A 17,146-nucleotide genomic window follows, 5' to 3' on the forward strand; every position below is an offset into this window, starting at 1 on the left:
TTCTCACCGTGTGGGTGAGGGATTCTCACTCACAATCCGTGTGGAGTTTACACATTCTCACCGTGTGGGTGAGGGTTTCGCACTCACAATCCGTGTGGAGTTTGCACATTCTCACCGTGTCTGCGTGGGTTTCGCACTCATAATCCGTGTGGAGTTTGCACATTCTCACCGTGTCTGCGTGGGATTCACACTCACAATCCGTGTGGGGTTTGCACATTCTCACCGTGTGTGCATGTGATTTGCACTCACAATCTGTGTGGAGCTTGCACATCCTCATCGTCTGGGTGAGGGTTTCGCACTCACAATCCGTGTGGAGTTTGCACATTCTCACCGTGTCTGCGTGGGATTGACCCCCACAATCCATGTGGGGTTTGCACATTCTCACCGTGTGTGCATGTGATTCGCACTCACAATCCGTGTGGAGTTTGCACATCCTCATCGTGTGGTGAGGGTTTCACACTCACAATCCGTGTGGAGTTTGCACATTCGCACAGTGTCTGCATTGTTTTCTCACTCACAATACGTGTGGAGTTTGCACATTCTCACCGTGTCTGTGTGGGTTTCACACTCACAACCAGTGTGGAGTTTGCACATTCTCACCGTGTGTGTGTGGGTTTCGCACTCGCAATCCGTGTGGAGTTTCCACATTCTCACTATGTGTGTGTGGGTTTCACACTCACAATCCGTGTGGAGTTTGCACATTCTCACCGTGTCTGTGTCGGTTTCACACTCACAACCAGTGTGGAGTTTGCACATTCTCACCGTGTGTGTGTGGGTTTTGCACTCGCAATCCGTGTGGAGTTTCCACATTCTCACTATGTGTGTGTGGGTTTCACACTCAAAATCCGTGTGGAGTTTGCACATTCTCACCGTGTCTGCGTGGGTTTCACACTCACAATCCGTGTGGAGTTTACACATTCTCACCGTGTCTGTGTGGGTTTCGCGCTCACAATCCGTGTGGAGTTTGCACATTCTCACCGTGTCTGCGTGGGTTTCACACTCACAATCCGTGTGGAGTTTACACATTCTCACCGTGTCTGTGTGGGTTTCGCGCTCACAATCCGTGTGGCGTTTGCACATTCTCACCGTGTGGGTGAGGGTTTCGCACTCACAATCCGTGTGGAATTTCCACGTTCTCACCGTGTCTGCATGGGTTTCACACTCACAATCCGTGTGGAGATTGCACATTCTCACCGTGTGGGTGAGGGTTTCACACTCACAACCAGTGTGGAGTTTGCACAGTCTCACCATCTCTGCGTGGGTTTCACACTCACAATCCATGTCGAATTTGCACATCCACACCATGTGTGAGAGGGTTTCGCACTCACAATCCGTGTGGAGTTTGCACATTCTCACCGGGTCTGCGTGGGTTTTGCACTCACAATCCGTGTGGAGTTTGCAAATTCTCACCATGTGGGTGAGGGTTTCGCACTCACAATCCGTGTGGATTTTGCACATTCTCACCGTGTGGCTGAGGGTTTCGCACACACAATCCGTGTGGAGTTTGCACATTCTCACCGTGCGGGTGAGGGTTTCGCACTCACAATCCATGTGGAGTTTACACATTCTCACTATGTCTGCGTTGGTTTCTCACGCACAATCCGAGTGGAATTTGCACATTCTCACCGTATGTGTGAGGGTTTCGCACACACAATCCGTGTGGAATTTGCACATCCACATCATGTGTGTGTGTGGGTTTCACACTCACAATCCGTGTGGAGTTTACACATTCTCACTGTGACTGCGTTGGTTTCGCACTCACAATCCGTGTGGAGTTTGCGCATTCTCACCATGTGGGTGTGGGATTCTCACTCACAATCCGAGTGGAGTTTGCGCATTCTCACCATGTGGGTGTGGGATTCTCACTCACAATACATGTGGAGTTTACACATTCTCACTATGTCTGCGTTGGTTTCTCACGCACAATCCGAGTGGAATTTGCACATTCTCACCGTGTGGGTGAGGGATTCGCTCTCAGAATCCGTGTGGAGTTTGCACATTCTCAGCGTGTCTGTGTGGGTTTCGCACTCACAACCCATGTGGAGTTTACACATTCTCACCGTGTGGGTGAGGGTTTCACACTCACAATCCGTGTGGAGTTTGCACATTCTCACCGTGTCTGCATGGGTTTCGCACTCACAATCCGTGTGGAGTTTGCACAGTCTCACCTTGTCTGTGTGGGTTTTGCTCTCACAATCCGTGTGGAGTTTGCACATTCTCACCGTGTCTGCGTGGGTTTCGCACTCATAATCCGTGTGGAGTTTGCACATTCTCACCGTGTCTGCGTGGGATTCACACTCACAATCCGTGTGGGGTTTGCACATTCTCACCGTGTGTGCATGTGATTTGCACTCACAATCCGTGTGGAGCTTGCACATCCTCATCGTCTGGGTGAGGGTTTCGCACTCACAATCCGTATGGAGTTTGCACATTCTCACCGTGTCTGCGTGGGATTGACCCCCACAATCCATGTGGGGTTTGCACATTCTCACCGTGTGTGCATGTGATTCGCACTCACAATCCGTGTGGAGTTCGCACATCCTCATCGTGTGGGTGAGGGTTTCACACTCACAATCGGTGTGGAGTTTGCACTTTCTCACAGTGTCTGCATTGTTTTCTCACTCACAATCCGTGTGGAGTTTGCACATTCTCACCGTGTCTGTGTGGGTTATGCTCTCACAATCCGTGTGGAGTTTGCACATTCTCACCGTGTGTGTGAGGGTTTCGCACTCACAACCAGTGTGGAGTTTACACATTCTCACTGTGACTGTGATGGTTTCACACTCACAATCCGTGTGGAGTTTGCACATTCTCACCGTGTGTGTGTGGGTTTCGCACTCACAATCCGTGTGGAATTTCCACATTCTCACCGTGTCTGCATGGGTTTCGCACTCACAAACCGTGTGGCATTTGCACATTCTCACCGTGTGGGTGAGGTTTTCGCACTCACACTCCGTGTGGAGTTTGCACATTCTCACCGTGTGGGTGAGGGATTCTCACTCACAATCCGTGTGGAGTTTACACATTCTCACCGTGTGGGTGAGGGTTTCGCACTCACAATCCGTGTGGAGTTTGCACATTCTCACCGTGTCTGCGTGGGTTTCGCACTCATAATCCGTGTGGAGTTTGCACATTCTCACCGTGTCTGCGTGGGATTCACACTCACAATCCGTGTGGGGTTTGCACATTCTCACCGTGTGTGCATGGGTTTCGCACTCACAAACCGTGTGGGGTTTGCACATTCTCACCGTGTGGGTGAGGGTTTCGCACTCACACTCCGTGTGGAGTTTGCACATTCTCACCGTGTGGGTGAGGGATTCTCACTCACAATCCGTGTGGAGTTTACACATTCTCACCGTGTGGGTGAGGGTTTCGCACTCACAATCCGTGTGGAGTTTGCACATTCTCACCGTGTCTGCGTGGGTTTCGCACTCATAATCCGTGTGGAGTTTGCACATTCTCACCGTGTCTGCGTGGGATTCACACTCACAATCCGTGTGGGGTTTGCACATTCTCACCGTGTGTGCATGTGATTCGCACTCACAATCCGTGTGGAGTTTGCACATCCTCATCGTGTGGTGAGGGTTTCACACTCACAATCCGTGTCGAGTTTGCACATTCGCACAGTGTCTGCATTGTTTTCTCACTCACAATACGTGTGGAGTTTGCACATTCTCACCGTGTCTGTGTGGGTTATGCTCTCACAATCCGTGTGGAGTTTGCACATTCTCACCGTGTGTGTGTGGGTTTCGCACTCGCAATCCGTGTGGAGTTTCCACATTCTCACTATGTGTGTGTGGGTTTCACACTCACAATCCGTGTGGAGATTGCACATTCTCACCGTGTCTGCGTGGGATTCACACTCACAATCCGTGTGGGGTTTGCACATTCTCACCGTGTGTGCATGTGATTCGCACTCACAATCCGTGTGGAGCTTGCACATTCTCACCGTGTCTGCATGGGATTGACCCCCACAATCCATGTGGGGTTTGCACATTCTCACCGTGTGTGCATGTGATTCGCACTCACAATCCGTGTGGAGTTTGCACATCCTCATCGTGTGGGTGAGGGTTTCACACTCACAATCCGTGTGGAGTTTGCACATTCTCACAGTGTCTGCGTTTTTTTCTCACTCACAATCCGTGTGGAGTATGCACATTCTCACCGTGTCTGTGTGGGTTATGCTCTCACAATCCGTGTGGAGTTTGCACATTCTCACCGTGTGTGTGTCTGTTTCACACTCACAATCCGTGTGGAGTTTGCACATTCTCACCGTGTCTGTGTGGGCTATGCTCTCACAATCCGTGTGGAGTTTGCACATTCTCACCGTGTCTGTGTGGGTTTCACACTCACAACCAGTGTGGAGTTTGCACAGTCTCACCCTCTCTGCGTGGGTTTCACACTCACAATCCATGTGGAATTTGCACATCCACACCATGTGTGAGAGGGTTTCGCACTCACAATTTGTGTGGAGTTTGCACATTCTCACCGTGTGGGTGAGGGTTTTGCACTCGCAACCCGTGTGGAGTTTGCACATTCTCACCGTGTGTGTGAGGGTTTCGCACACACAATCCGTGTGGAATTTGCACATCCACATCATGTGTGTGTGTGGGTTTCACACTCACAATCCGTGTGGAGTTTACACATTCTCACTGTGACTGCGTTGGTTTCGCACTCACAATCCGTGTGGAGTTTGCACATTCTCACCGGGTGTGTGTTGGTTTCGCACTCACAATCCGTGTGGAGTTTGCACATTCTCACTATGTGTGTGTGGGTTTCACACTCACAATCCGTGTGGAGTTTGCACATTCTCACCGTGTGTGTGTGGGTTTCGCACTCACAAACCGTGTGGCGTTTGCACATTCTCACCGTGTGGGTGAGGGTTTCGCACTCACAATCCGTGTGGAATTTCCACGTTCTCACCGTGTCTGCATGGGTTTCGCACTCACAATCCGTGTGGAGATTGCACATTCTCACCGTGTGGGTGAGGGTTTCGCACTCACAACCCGTGTGGAGTTGGCACATTCTCACCATGTGGGTGAGGGTTTCACCACCACAATCCGTGTGGAGTTTGCACATTCTCACCGTGTGGGTGAGGGATTCGCACTCACAATCCGTGTGGAGTTGGCACATTCTCACCATGTGGGTGAGGGTTTCACCACCACAATCCATGTGGAGTTTGCACATTCTCACCGTGTCTGTGTGGGTTTCACACTCACAACCAGTGTGGAGTTTGCACAGTCTCACCATCTCTGCGTGGGTTTCACACTCACAATCCATGTCGAATTTGCACATCCACACCATGTGTGAGAGGGTTTCGCACTCACAATCCGTGTGGAGTTTGCACATTCTCACCGGGTCTGCGTGGGTTTTGCACTCACAATCCGTGTGGAGTTTGCAAATTCTCACCATGTGGGTGAGGGTTTCGCTCTCGCAATCCGTGTGGATTTTGCACATTCTCACCGTGTGGCTGAGGGTTTCGCACACACAATCCGTGTGGAGTTTGCACATTCTCACCGTGCGGGTGAGGGTTTCGCACTCACAATCCATGTGGAGTTTACACATTCTCACTATGTCTGCGTTGGTTTCTCACGCACAATCCGTGTGGAATTTGCACATCCACATCATGTGTGTGTGTGGGTTTCACACTCACAATCCGTGTGGAGTTTACACATTCTCACTGTGACTGCGTTGGTTTCGCACTCACAATCCTTGTGGAGTTTGCGCATTCTCACCATGTGGGTGTGGGATTCTCACTCACAATCCGAGTGGAGTTTGCGCATTCTCACCATGTGGGTGTGGGATTCTCACTCACAATCCATGTGGAGTTTCCACATTCTCACTATGTCTGCGTTGGTTTCTCACGCACAATCCGAGTGGAATTTGCACATTCTCACCGTGTGGGTGATGGATTCGCTCTCAGAATCCGTGTGGAGTTTGCACATTCTCAGCGTGTCTGTGTGGGTTTCGCACTCACAACCCATGTGGAGTTTACACATTCTCACCGTGTGGGTGAGGGTTTCACACTCAAAATCCGTGTGGAGGTTGCACATTCTCACCGTGTCTGCGTGGGTTTCGCACTCATAATCCGTGTGGAGTTTGCACATTCTCACCGTGTCTGCGTGGGATTCACACTCACAATCCGTGTGGGGTTTGCACATTCTCACCGTGTGTGCATGTGATTTGCACTCACAATCCGTGTGGAGTTTGCACATCCTCATCGTCTGGGTGAGGGTTTCGCACTCACAATCCGTATGGAGTTTGCACATTCTCACCGTGTCTGCGTGGGATTGACCCCCACAATCCATGTGGGGTTTGCACATTCTCACCGTGTGTGCATGTGATTCGCACTCACAATCCGTGTGGAGTTCGCACATCCTCATCGTGTGGGTGAGGGTTTCACACTCACAATCGGTGTGGAGTTTGCACATTCTCACAGTGTCTGCATTGTTTTCTCACTCACAATCCGTGTGGAGTTTGCACATTCTCACCGTGTCTGTGTGGGTTATGCTCTCACAATCCGTGTGGAGTTTGCACATTCTCACCGTGTTTGTGTCGGTTTCACACTCACAACCAGTGTGGAGTTTCCACAGTCTCACCATCTCTGCGTGGGTTTCACACTCACAATCCATGTGGAATTTGCACATCCACACCATGTGTGAGAGGGTTTCGCACTCACAATCCGTGTGGAGTTTGCACATTCTCACCGTGTGTGTGAGGGTTTCGCACTCACAACCAGTGTGGAGTTTACACATTCTCACTGTGACTGAGTTGGTTTCGCACTCACAATCCGTGTGGAGTTTGCACATTCTCACCGTGTGTGTGTGGGTTTCGCACTCACAACCCGTGTGGAATTTCCACATTCTCACCGTGTCTGCATGGGTTTCGCACTCACAAACCGTGTGGGGTTTGCACATTCTCACCGTGTGGGTGAGGGTTTCGCACTCACACTCCGTGTGGAGTTTGCACATTCTCACCGTGTGGGTGAGGGATTCTCACTCACAATCCGTGTGGAGTTTACACATTCTCACCGTGTGGGTGAGGGTTTCGCACTCACAATCCGTGTGGAGTTTGCACATTCTCACCGTGTCTGCGTGGGTTTCGCACTCATAATCCGTGTGGAGTTTGCACATTCTCACCGTGTCTGCGTGGGATTCACACTCACAATCCGTGTGGGGTTTGCACATTCTCACCGTGTGTGCATGTGATTCGCACTCACAATCCGTGTGGAGTTTGCACATCCTCATCGTGTGGTGAGGGTTTCACACTCACAATCCGTGTCGAGTTTGCACATTCGCACAGTGTCTGCATTGTTTTCTCACTCACAATACGTGTGGAGTTTGCACATTCTCACCGTGTCTGTGTGGGTTATGCTCTCACAATCCGTGTGGAGTTTGCACATTCTCACCGTGTGTGTGTGGGTTTCGCACTCGCAATCCGTGTGGAGTTTCCACATTCTCACTATGTGTGTGTGGGTTTCACACTCACAATCCGTGTGGAGTTTGCACATTCTCACCGTGTGGGTGAGGGTTTCACACTCACAATCCGTGTGGAGTTTGCACAGTCTCACCTTGTCTGTGTGGGTTTCACACACACAATCCGTGTGGAGTTTGCACATTCTCACCATGTGGGTGAGTGTTTCGCACTCACAATCCGTGTGGAGTTTGCACATTCTCACCGTGTGGGTGAGGGATTCTCACTCACAATCCGTGTGGAGTTTGCACATTCTCACAGTGTGTGTGTGGGTTTCGCACTCACAATCCGTGTGGAGTTTACACATTCTCACCGTGTGGGTGAGGGTTTCACACTCACAATCCGTGTGGAATTTCCACATTCTCACCGTGTCTGCATGGGTTTCGCACTCACAAACCGTGTGGCGTTTGCACATTCTCACCGTGTGGGAGAGGGTTTCGCACTCACAATCCGTGTGGAGTTTGCACAGTCTCACCTTGTCTGTGTGGGTTTCACACACACAATCCGTGTGGAGTTTGCACATTCTCACCATGTGGGTGAGGGTTTCGCACTCACAATCCGTGTGGAGTTTGCACATTCTCACCTTGTGTGTGGGGGTTTCGCACTCACAATCCGTGTGGAGTTTGCACATTCTCACCGTGTCTGCATGGTTTTCGCACTCACAATCCGTGTGGAGTTTGCACAGTCTAACCTTGTCTGTGTGGGTTTCGCACTCACAATCCGTGTGGAGTTTGCACATTCTCACCGTGTCTGCGTGGGTTTCGCACTCATAATCCGTGTGGAGTTTGCACATTCTCACCGTGTCTGCGTGGGATTCACACTCACAATCCGTGTGGGGTTTGCACATTCTCACCGTGTGTGCATGTGATTCGCACTCACAATCCGTGTGCCGTTTGCACATCCTCATCGTGTGGGTGAGGGTTTCGCACTCACAATCCGTATGGAGTTTGCACATTCTCACCGTGTCTGCGTGGGATTGACCCCCACAATCCATGTGGGGTTTGCACATTCTCACCGTGTGTGCATGTGATTCGCACTCACAATCCATGTGGCGTTTGCACATTCTCATCGTGTGGGTGAGGTTTTCGCACTCACAATCCGTGTGGAGTTTGCACAGTCTCACCTTGTCTGTGTGGGTTTCACACACACAATCCGTGTGGAGTTTGCACATTCTCACCATGTGGGTGAGGGTTTCGCTCTCACAATCCGTGTGGAGTTTGCACATTCTCACCGTGTCTGTGTGGGTTTCACACTCACAACCAGTGTGGAGTTTGCACAGTCTCACCATCTCTGCGTGGGTTTCACACTCACAATCCATGTGGAATTTGTACATCCACACCATGTGTGAGAGGGTTTCGCACTCACAATCCGTGTGGAGTTTGCACATTCTCACCGTGTCTGCGTGGGATTCACACTCACAATCCGTGTGGGGTTTGCACATTCTCACCGTGTGTGCATGTGATTTGCACTCACACTCTGTGTTGCACATCCTCATCGTCTGGGTGAGGGTTTCGCACTCACAATCCGTGTGGAGCTTGCACATTCTCACCGTGTCTGCGTGGGATTGACCCCCACAATCCATGTGGGGTTTGCACATCCTCACCATGTGTGCATGTGATTCGCACTCACAAGCCGTGTGGAGTTTGCACATCCTCATCGTGTGGGTGAGGGTTTCACACTCACAATCCATGTGGAGTTTGCACATTCTCACAGTGTCTGCATTGTTTTCTCACTCACAATCCGTGTGGAGTTTGCACACTCTCACCGTGTCTGTGTGGGTTATGCTCTCACAATCCGTCTGGAGTTTGCACATTCTCACCGTGTCTGTGTCGGTTTCACACTCACAGCCAGTGTGGAGTTTGCACATTCTCACCGTGTGTGTGTGGGTTTCGCACTCACAATCCGTGTGGAGTTTCCACATTCTCACTATGTGTGTGAGGGTTTCACACTCACAATCGGTGTGGAGTTTGCACATTCTCACCGTGTCTGTGTGGGTTTCACACTCACAACCAGTGTGGAGTTTGCACAGTCTCACCATCTCTGCGTGGGTTTCACACTCACAATCCATGTGGAATTTGTACATCCACACCATGTGTGAGAGGGTTTCGCACTCACAATCCGTGTGGAGTTTGCACATTCTCACCGTGTCTGCGTGGGATTCACACTCACAATCCGTGTGGGGTTTGCACATTCTCACCGTGTGTGCATGTGATTTGCACTCACACTCTGTGTTGCACATCCTCATCGTCTGGGTGAGGGTTTCGCACTCACAATCCGTATGGAGTTTGCACATTCTCACCGTGTCTGCGTGGGATTGACCCCCACAATCCATGTGGGGTTTGCACATTCTCACCGTGTGTGCATGTGATTCGCACTCACAATCCGTGTGGAGTTCGCACATCCTCATCGTGTGGGTGAGGGTTTCACACTCTCAATCGGTGTGGAGTTTGCACATTCTCACAGTGTCTGCATTGTTTTCTCACTCACAATCCGTGTGGAGTTTGCACATTCTCACCGTGTCTGTGTGGGTTATGCTCTCACAATCCGTGTGGAGTTTGCACATTCTCACCGTGTTTGTGTCGGTTTCACACTCACAACCAGTGTGGAGTTTCCACAGTCTCACCATCTCTGCGTGGGTTTCACACTCACAATCCATGTGGAATTTGCACATCCACACCATGTGTGAGAGGGTTTCGCACTCACAATCCGTGTGGAGTTTGCACATTCTCACCGTGTGTGTGAGGGTTTCGCACTCACAACCAGTGTGGAGTTTACACATTCTCACTGTGACTGTGATGGTTTCGCACTCACAATCCGTGTGGAGTTTGCACATTCTCACCGTGTGTGTGTGGGTTTCGCACTCACAATCCGTGTGGAATTTCCACATTCTCACCGTGTCTGCATGGGTTTCGCACTCACAAACCGTGTGGCATTTGCACATTCTCACCGTGTGGGTGAGGGTTTCGCACTCACACTCCGTGTGGAGTTTGCACATTCTCACCGTGTGGGTGAGGGATTCTCACTCACAATCCGTGTGGAGTTTACACATTCTCACCGTGTGGGTGAGGGTTTCGCACTCACAATCCGTGTGGAGTTTGCACATTCTCACCGTGTCTGCGTGGGTTTCGCACTCATAATCCGTGTGGAGTTTGCACATTCTCACCGTGTCTGCGTGGGATTCACACTCACAATCCGTGTGGGGTTTGCACATTCTCACCGTGTGTGCATGTGATTTGCACTCACAATCTGTGTGGAGCTTGCACATCCTCATCGTCTGGGTGAGGGTTTCGCACTCACAATCCGTGTGGAGTTTGCACATTCTCACCGTGTCTGCGTGGGATTGACCCCCACAATCCATGTGGGGTTTGCACATTCTCACCGTGTGTGCATGTGATTCGCACTCACAATCCGTGTGGAGTTTGCACATCCTCATCGTGTGGTGAGGGTTTCACACTCACAATCCGTGTGGAGTTTGCACATTCGCACAGTGTCTGCATTGTTTTCTCACTCACAATACGTGTGGAGTTTGCACATTCTCACCGTGTCTGTGTGGGTTTCACACTCACAACCAGTGTGGAGTTTGCACATTCTCACCGTGTGTGTGTGGGTTTCGCACTCGCAATCCGTGTGGAGTTTCCACATTCTCACTATGTGTGTGTGGGTTTCACACTCACAATCCGTGTGGAGTTTGCACATTCTCACCGTGTCTGTGTCGGTTTCACACTCACAACCAGTGTGGAGTTTGCACATTCTCACCGTGTGTGTGTGGGTTTTGCACTCGCAATCCGTGTGGAGTTTCCACATTCTCACTATGTGTGTGTGGGTTTCACACTCACAATCCGTGTGGAGTTTGCACATTCTCACCGTGTCTGCGTGGGTTTCACACTCACAATCCGTGTGGAGTTTACACATTCTCACCGTGTCTGTGTGGGTTTCGCGCTCACAATCCGTGTGGAGTTTGCACATTCTCACCGTGTCTGCGTGGGTTTCACACTCACAATCCGTGTGGAGTTTACACATTCTCACCGTGTCTGTGTGGGTTTCGCGCTCACAATCCGTGTGGCGTTTGCACATTCTCACCGTGTGGGTGAGGGTTTCGCACTCACAATCCGTGTGGAATTTCCACGTTCTCACCGTGTCTGCATGGGTTTCACACTCACAATCCGTGTGGAGATTGCACATTCTCACCGTGTGGGTGAGGGTTTCACACTCACAACCAGTGTGGAGTTTGCACAGTCTCACCATCTCTGCGTGGGTTTCACACTCACAATCCATGTCGAATTTGCACATCCACACCATGTGTGAGAGGGTTTCGCACTCACAATCCGTGTGGAGTTTGCACATTCTCACCGGGTCTGCGTGGGTTTTGCACTCACAATCCGTGTGGAGTTTGCAAATTCTCACCATGTGGGTGAGGGTTTCGCACTCACAATCCGTGTGGATTTTGCACATTCTCACCGTGTGGCTGAGGGTTTCGCACACACAATCCGTGTGGAGTTTGCACATTCTCACCGTGCGGGTGAGGGTTTCGCACTCACAATCCATGTGGAGTTTACACATTCTCACTATGTCTGCGTTGGTTTCTCACGCACAATCCGAGTGGAATTTGCACATTCTCACCGTATGTGTGAGGGTTTCGCACACACAATCCGTGTGGAATTTGCACATCCACATCATGTGTGTGTGTGGGTTTCACACTCACAATCCGTGTGGAGTTTACACATTCTCACTGTGACTGCGTTGGTTTCGCACTCACAATCCGTGTGGAGTTTGCGCATTCTCACCATGTGGGTGTGGGATTCTCACTCACAATCCGAGTGGAGTTTGCGCATTCTCACCATGTGGGTGTGGGATTCTCACTCACAATACATGTGGAGTTTACACATTCTCACTATGTCTGCGTTGGTTTCTCACGCACAATCCGAGTGGAATTTGCACATTCTCACCGTGTGGGTGAGGGATTCGCTCTCAGAATCCGTGTGGAGTTTGCACATTCTCAGCGTGTCTGTGTGGGTTTCGCACTCACAACCCATGTGGAGTTTACACATTCTCACCGTGTGGGTGAGGGTTTCACACTCACAATCCGTGTGGAGTTTGCACATTCTCACCGTGTCTGCATGGGTTTCGCACTCACAATCCGTGTGGAGTTTGCACAGTCTCACCTTGTCTGTGTGGGTTTTGCTCTCACAATCCGTGTGGAGTTTGCACATTCTCACCGTGTCTGCGTGGGTTTCGCACTCATAATCCGTGTGGAGTTTGCACATTCTCACCGTGTCTGCGTGGGATTCACACTCACAATCCGTGTGGGGTTTGCACATTCTCACCGTGTGTGCATGTGATTTGCACTCACAATCCGTGTGGAGCTTGCACATCCTCATCGTCTGGGTGAGGGTTTCGCACTCACAATCCGTATGGAGTTTGCACATTCTCACCGTGTCTGCGTGGGATTGACCCCCACAATCCATGTGGGGTTTGCACATTCTCACCGTGTGTGCATGTGATTCGCACTCACAATCCGTGTGGAGTTCGCACATCCTCATCGTGTGGGTGAGGGTTTCACACTCACAATCGGTGTGGAGTTTGCACTTTCTCACAGTGTCTGCATTGTTTTCTCACTCACAATCCGTGTGGAGTTTGCACATTCTCACCGTGTCTGTGTGGGTTATGCTCTCACAATCCGTGTGGAGTTTGCACATTCTCACCGTGTGTGTGAGGGTTTCGCACTCACAACCAGTGTGGAGTTTACACATTCTCACTGTGACTGTGATGGTTTCACACTCACAATCCGTGTGGAGTTTGCACATTCTCACCGTGTGTGTGTGGGTTTCGCACTCACAATCCGTGTGGAATTTCCACATTCTCACCGTGTCTGCATGGGTTTCGCACTCACAAACCGTGTGGCATTTGCACATTCTCACCGTGTGGGTGAGGTTTTCGCACTCACACTCCGTGTGGAGTTTGCACATTCTCACCGTGTGGGTGAGGGATTCTCACTCACAATCCGTGTGGAGTTTACACATTCTCACCGTGTGGGTGAGGGTTTCGCACTCACAATCCGTGTGGAGTTTGCACATTCTCACCGTGTCTGCGTGGGTTTCGCACTCATAATCCGTGTGGAGTTTGCACATTCTCACCGTGTCTGCGTGGGATTCACACTCACAATCCGTGTGGGGTTTGCACATTCTCACCGTGTGTGCATGTGATTTGCACTCACAATCTGTGTGGAGCTTGCACATCCTCATCGTCTGGGTGAGGGTTTCGCACTCACAATCCGTGTGGAGTTTGCACATTCTCACCGTGTCTGCGTGGGATTGACCCCCACAATCCATGTGGGGTTTGCACATTCTCACCGTGTGTGCATGTGATTCGCACTCACAATCCGTGTGGAGTTTGCACATCCTCATCGTGTGGTGAGGGTTTCACACTCACAATCCGTGTGGAGTTTGCACATTCGCACAGTGTCTGCATTGTTTTCTCACTCACAATACGTGTGGAGTTTGCACATTCTCACCGTGTCTGTGTGGGTTATGCTCTCACAATCCGTGTGGAGTTTGCACATTCTCACCGTGTCTGTGTCGGTTTCACACTCACAACCAGTGTGGAGTTTGCACATTCTCACCGTGTGTGTGTGGGTTTCGCACTCGCAATCCGTGTGGAGTTTCCACATTCTCACTATGTGTGTGTGGGTTTCACACTCACAATCCGTGTGGAGTTTGCACATTCTCACCGTGTGGGTGAGGGTTTCACACTCACAATCCGTGTGGAGTTTGCACAGTCTCACCTTGTCTGTGTGGGTTTCACACACACAATCCGTGTGGAGTTTGCACATTCTCACCATGTGGGTGAGTGTTTCGCACTCACAATCCGTGTGGAGTTTGCACATTCTCACCGTGTGGGTGAGGGATTCTCACTCACAATCCGTGTGGAGTTTGCACATTCTCACAGTGTGTGTGTGGGTTTCGCACTCACAATCCTTGTGGAGTTTACACATTCTCACCGTGTGGGTGAGGGTTTCACACTCACAATCCGTGTGGAATTTCCACATTCTCACCGTGTCTGCATGGGTTTCGCACTCACAAACCGTGTGGCGTTTGCACATTCTCACCGTGTGGGAGAGGGTTTCGCACTCACAATCCGTGTGGAGTTTGCACAGTCTCACCTTGTCTGTGTGGTTTTCACACACACAATCCGTGTGGAATTTGCACATTCTCACCATGTGGGTGAGGGTTTCGCACTCACAATCCGTGTGGAGTTTGCACATTCTCACCGTGTGTGTGGGGGTTTCGCACTCACAATCCGTGTGGAGTTTACACATTCTCACCGTGTGGGTGAGGGTTTCACACTCACAATCCGTGTGGAGTTTGCACATTCTCACCGTGTCTGCATGGTGTTCGCACTCACAATCCGTGTGGAGTTTGCACAGTCTAACCTTGTCTGTGTGGGTTTCGCACTCACAATCCATGTGGAGTTTGCACATTCTCACCGTGTCTGCGTGGGTTATGCTATCACAATCCGTGTGGAGTTTGCACATTCTCACCGTGTCTGCGTGGGTTTCGCACTCATAATCCGTGTGGAGTTTGCACATTCTCACCGTGTCTGCGTGGGATTCACACTCACAATCCGTGTGGGGTTTGCACATTCTCACCGTGTGTGCATGTGATTTGCACTCACAATCCGTGTGGAGCTTGCACATCCTCATCGTCTGGGTGAGGGTTTCGCACTCACAATCCGTATGGAGTTTGCACATTCTCACCGTGTCTGCGTGGGATTGACCCCCACAATCCATGTGGGGTTTGCACATTCTCACCGTGTGTGCATGTGATTCGCACTCACAATCCGTGTGGCGTTTGCACATCCTCATCGTGTGGGTGAGGTTTTCGCACTCACAATCCGTGTGGAGTTTGCACAGTCTCACCTTGTCTGTGTGGGTTTCACACACACAATCCGTGTGGAGTTTGCACATTCTCACCATGTGGGTGAGGGTTTCGCACTCACAATCCATGTGGAGTGTGCACATTCTCACCGTGTCTGTGTGGGTTTCACACTCACAACCAGTGTGGAGTTTGCACAGTCTCACCATCTCTGCGTGGGTTTCACACTCACAATCCATGTGGAATTTGTACATCCACACCATGTGTGAGAGGGTTTCGCACTCACAATCCGTGTGGAGTTTGCACATTCTCACCGTGTCTGCGTGGGATTCACACTCACAATCCGTGTGGGGTTTGCACATTCTCACCGTGTGTGCATGTGATTTGCACTCACACTCTGTGTTGCACATCCTCATCGTCTGGGTGAGGGTTTCGCACTCACAATCCGTGTGGAGCTTGCACATTCTCACAGTGTCTGCGTGGGATTGACCCCCACAATCCATGTGGGGTTTGCACATCCTCACCATGTGTGCAGGTGATTCGCACTCACAATCCGTGTGGAGTTTGCACATCCTCATCGTGTGGGTGAGGGTTTCACACTCACAATCCATGTGGAGTTTGCACATTCTCACAGTGTCTGCATTGTTTTCTCACTCACAATCCGTGTGGGGTTTGCACATTCTCACCGTGTCTGTGTGGGTTATGCTCTCACAATCCGTCTGGAGTTTGCACATTCTCACCGTGTCTGTGTCGGTTTCACACTCACAACCAGTGTGGAGTTTGCACATTCTCACCGTGTGTGTGTGGGTTTCGCACTCACAATCCGTGTGGAGTTTCCACATTCTCACTATGTGTGTGTGGGTTTCACACTCACAATTGGTGTGGAGTTTGCACATTCTCACCGTGTGGGTGACGGTTTCACACTCACAATCCGTGTGGAGTTTGCACAGTCTCACCTTGTCTGTGTGGGTTTCACACACACAATCCGTGTGGAGTTTGCACATTCTCACCATGTGGGTGAGGGTTTCGCACTCACAATCCGTGTGGAGTTTGCACATTCTCACCGTGTGGGTGAGGGATTCTCACTCACAATCCGTGTGGAGTTTGCACATTCTCACAGTGTGTGTGGGTGTCGCACTCACAATCCGTGTGGAGTTTACACATTCTCACTATGTGGGTGAGGGTTTCACACTCACAATCCGTGTGGAATTTCCACATTCTCACCGTGTCTGCATGGGTTTCGCACTCACAAACAGTGTGGCGTTTGCACATTCCCACCGTGTGGGTGAGGGTTTCGCACTCACAATCCGTGTGGAGTTTGCACAGTCTCACCTTGTCTGTGTGGGTTTCACACACACAATCCGTGTGGAGTTTGCACATTCTCACCATGTGGGTGAGGGTTTCGCACTCACAATCCGTGTGGAGTTTGCACATTCTCACCGTGTGTGTGTGGGCTTCGCACTCACAATCCGTGTTGAGTTTACACATTCTCACCGTGTAGGTGAGGGTTTCACACTCACAATCCGTGTGGAGTTTGCACATTCTCACCGTGTCTGCATGGGTTTCGCACTCACAATCCGTGTGGAGTTTGCACAGTCTAACCTTGTCTGTGTGGGTTTCGCTCTCACAATCCGTGTGGAGTTTGCACATTCTCACCGTGTCTGCGTGGGTTTAGCACTCATAATCCGTGTGGAGTTTGCACATTCTCACCGTGTCTGCGTGGGATTCACACTCACAATCCGTGTGGGGTTTGCACATTCTCACCGTGTGTGCATGTGATTTGCACTCACAATCCGTGTGGA

Source organism: Scyliorhinus torazame, chromosome 23 (genome assembly GCF_047496885.1).
Source record: "Scyliorhinus torazame isolate Kashiwa2021f chromosome 23, sScyTor2.1, whole genome shotgun sequence".
NCBI classification, from domain to species: domain Eukaryota; kingdom Metazoa; phylum Chordata; class Chondrichthyes; order Carcharhiniformes; family Scyliorhinidae; genus Scyliorhinus; species Scyliorhinus torazame.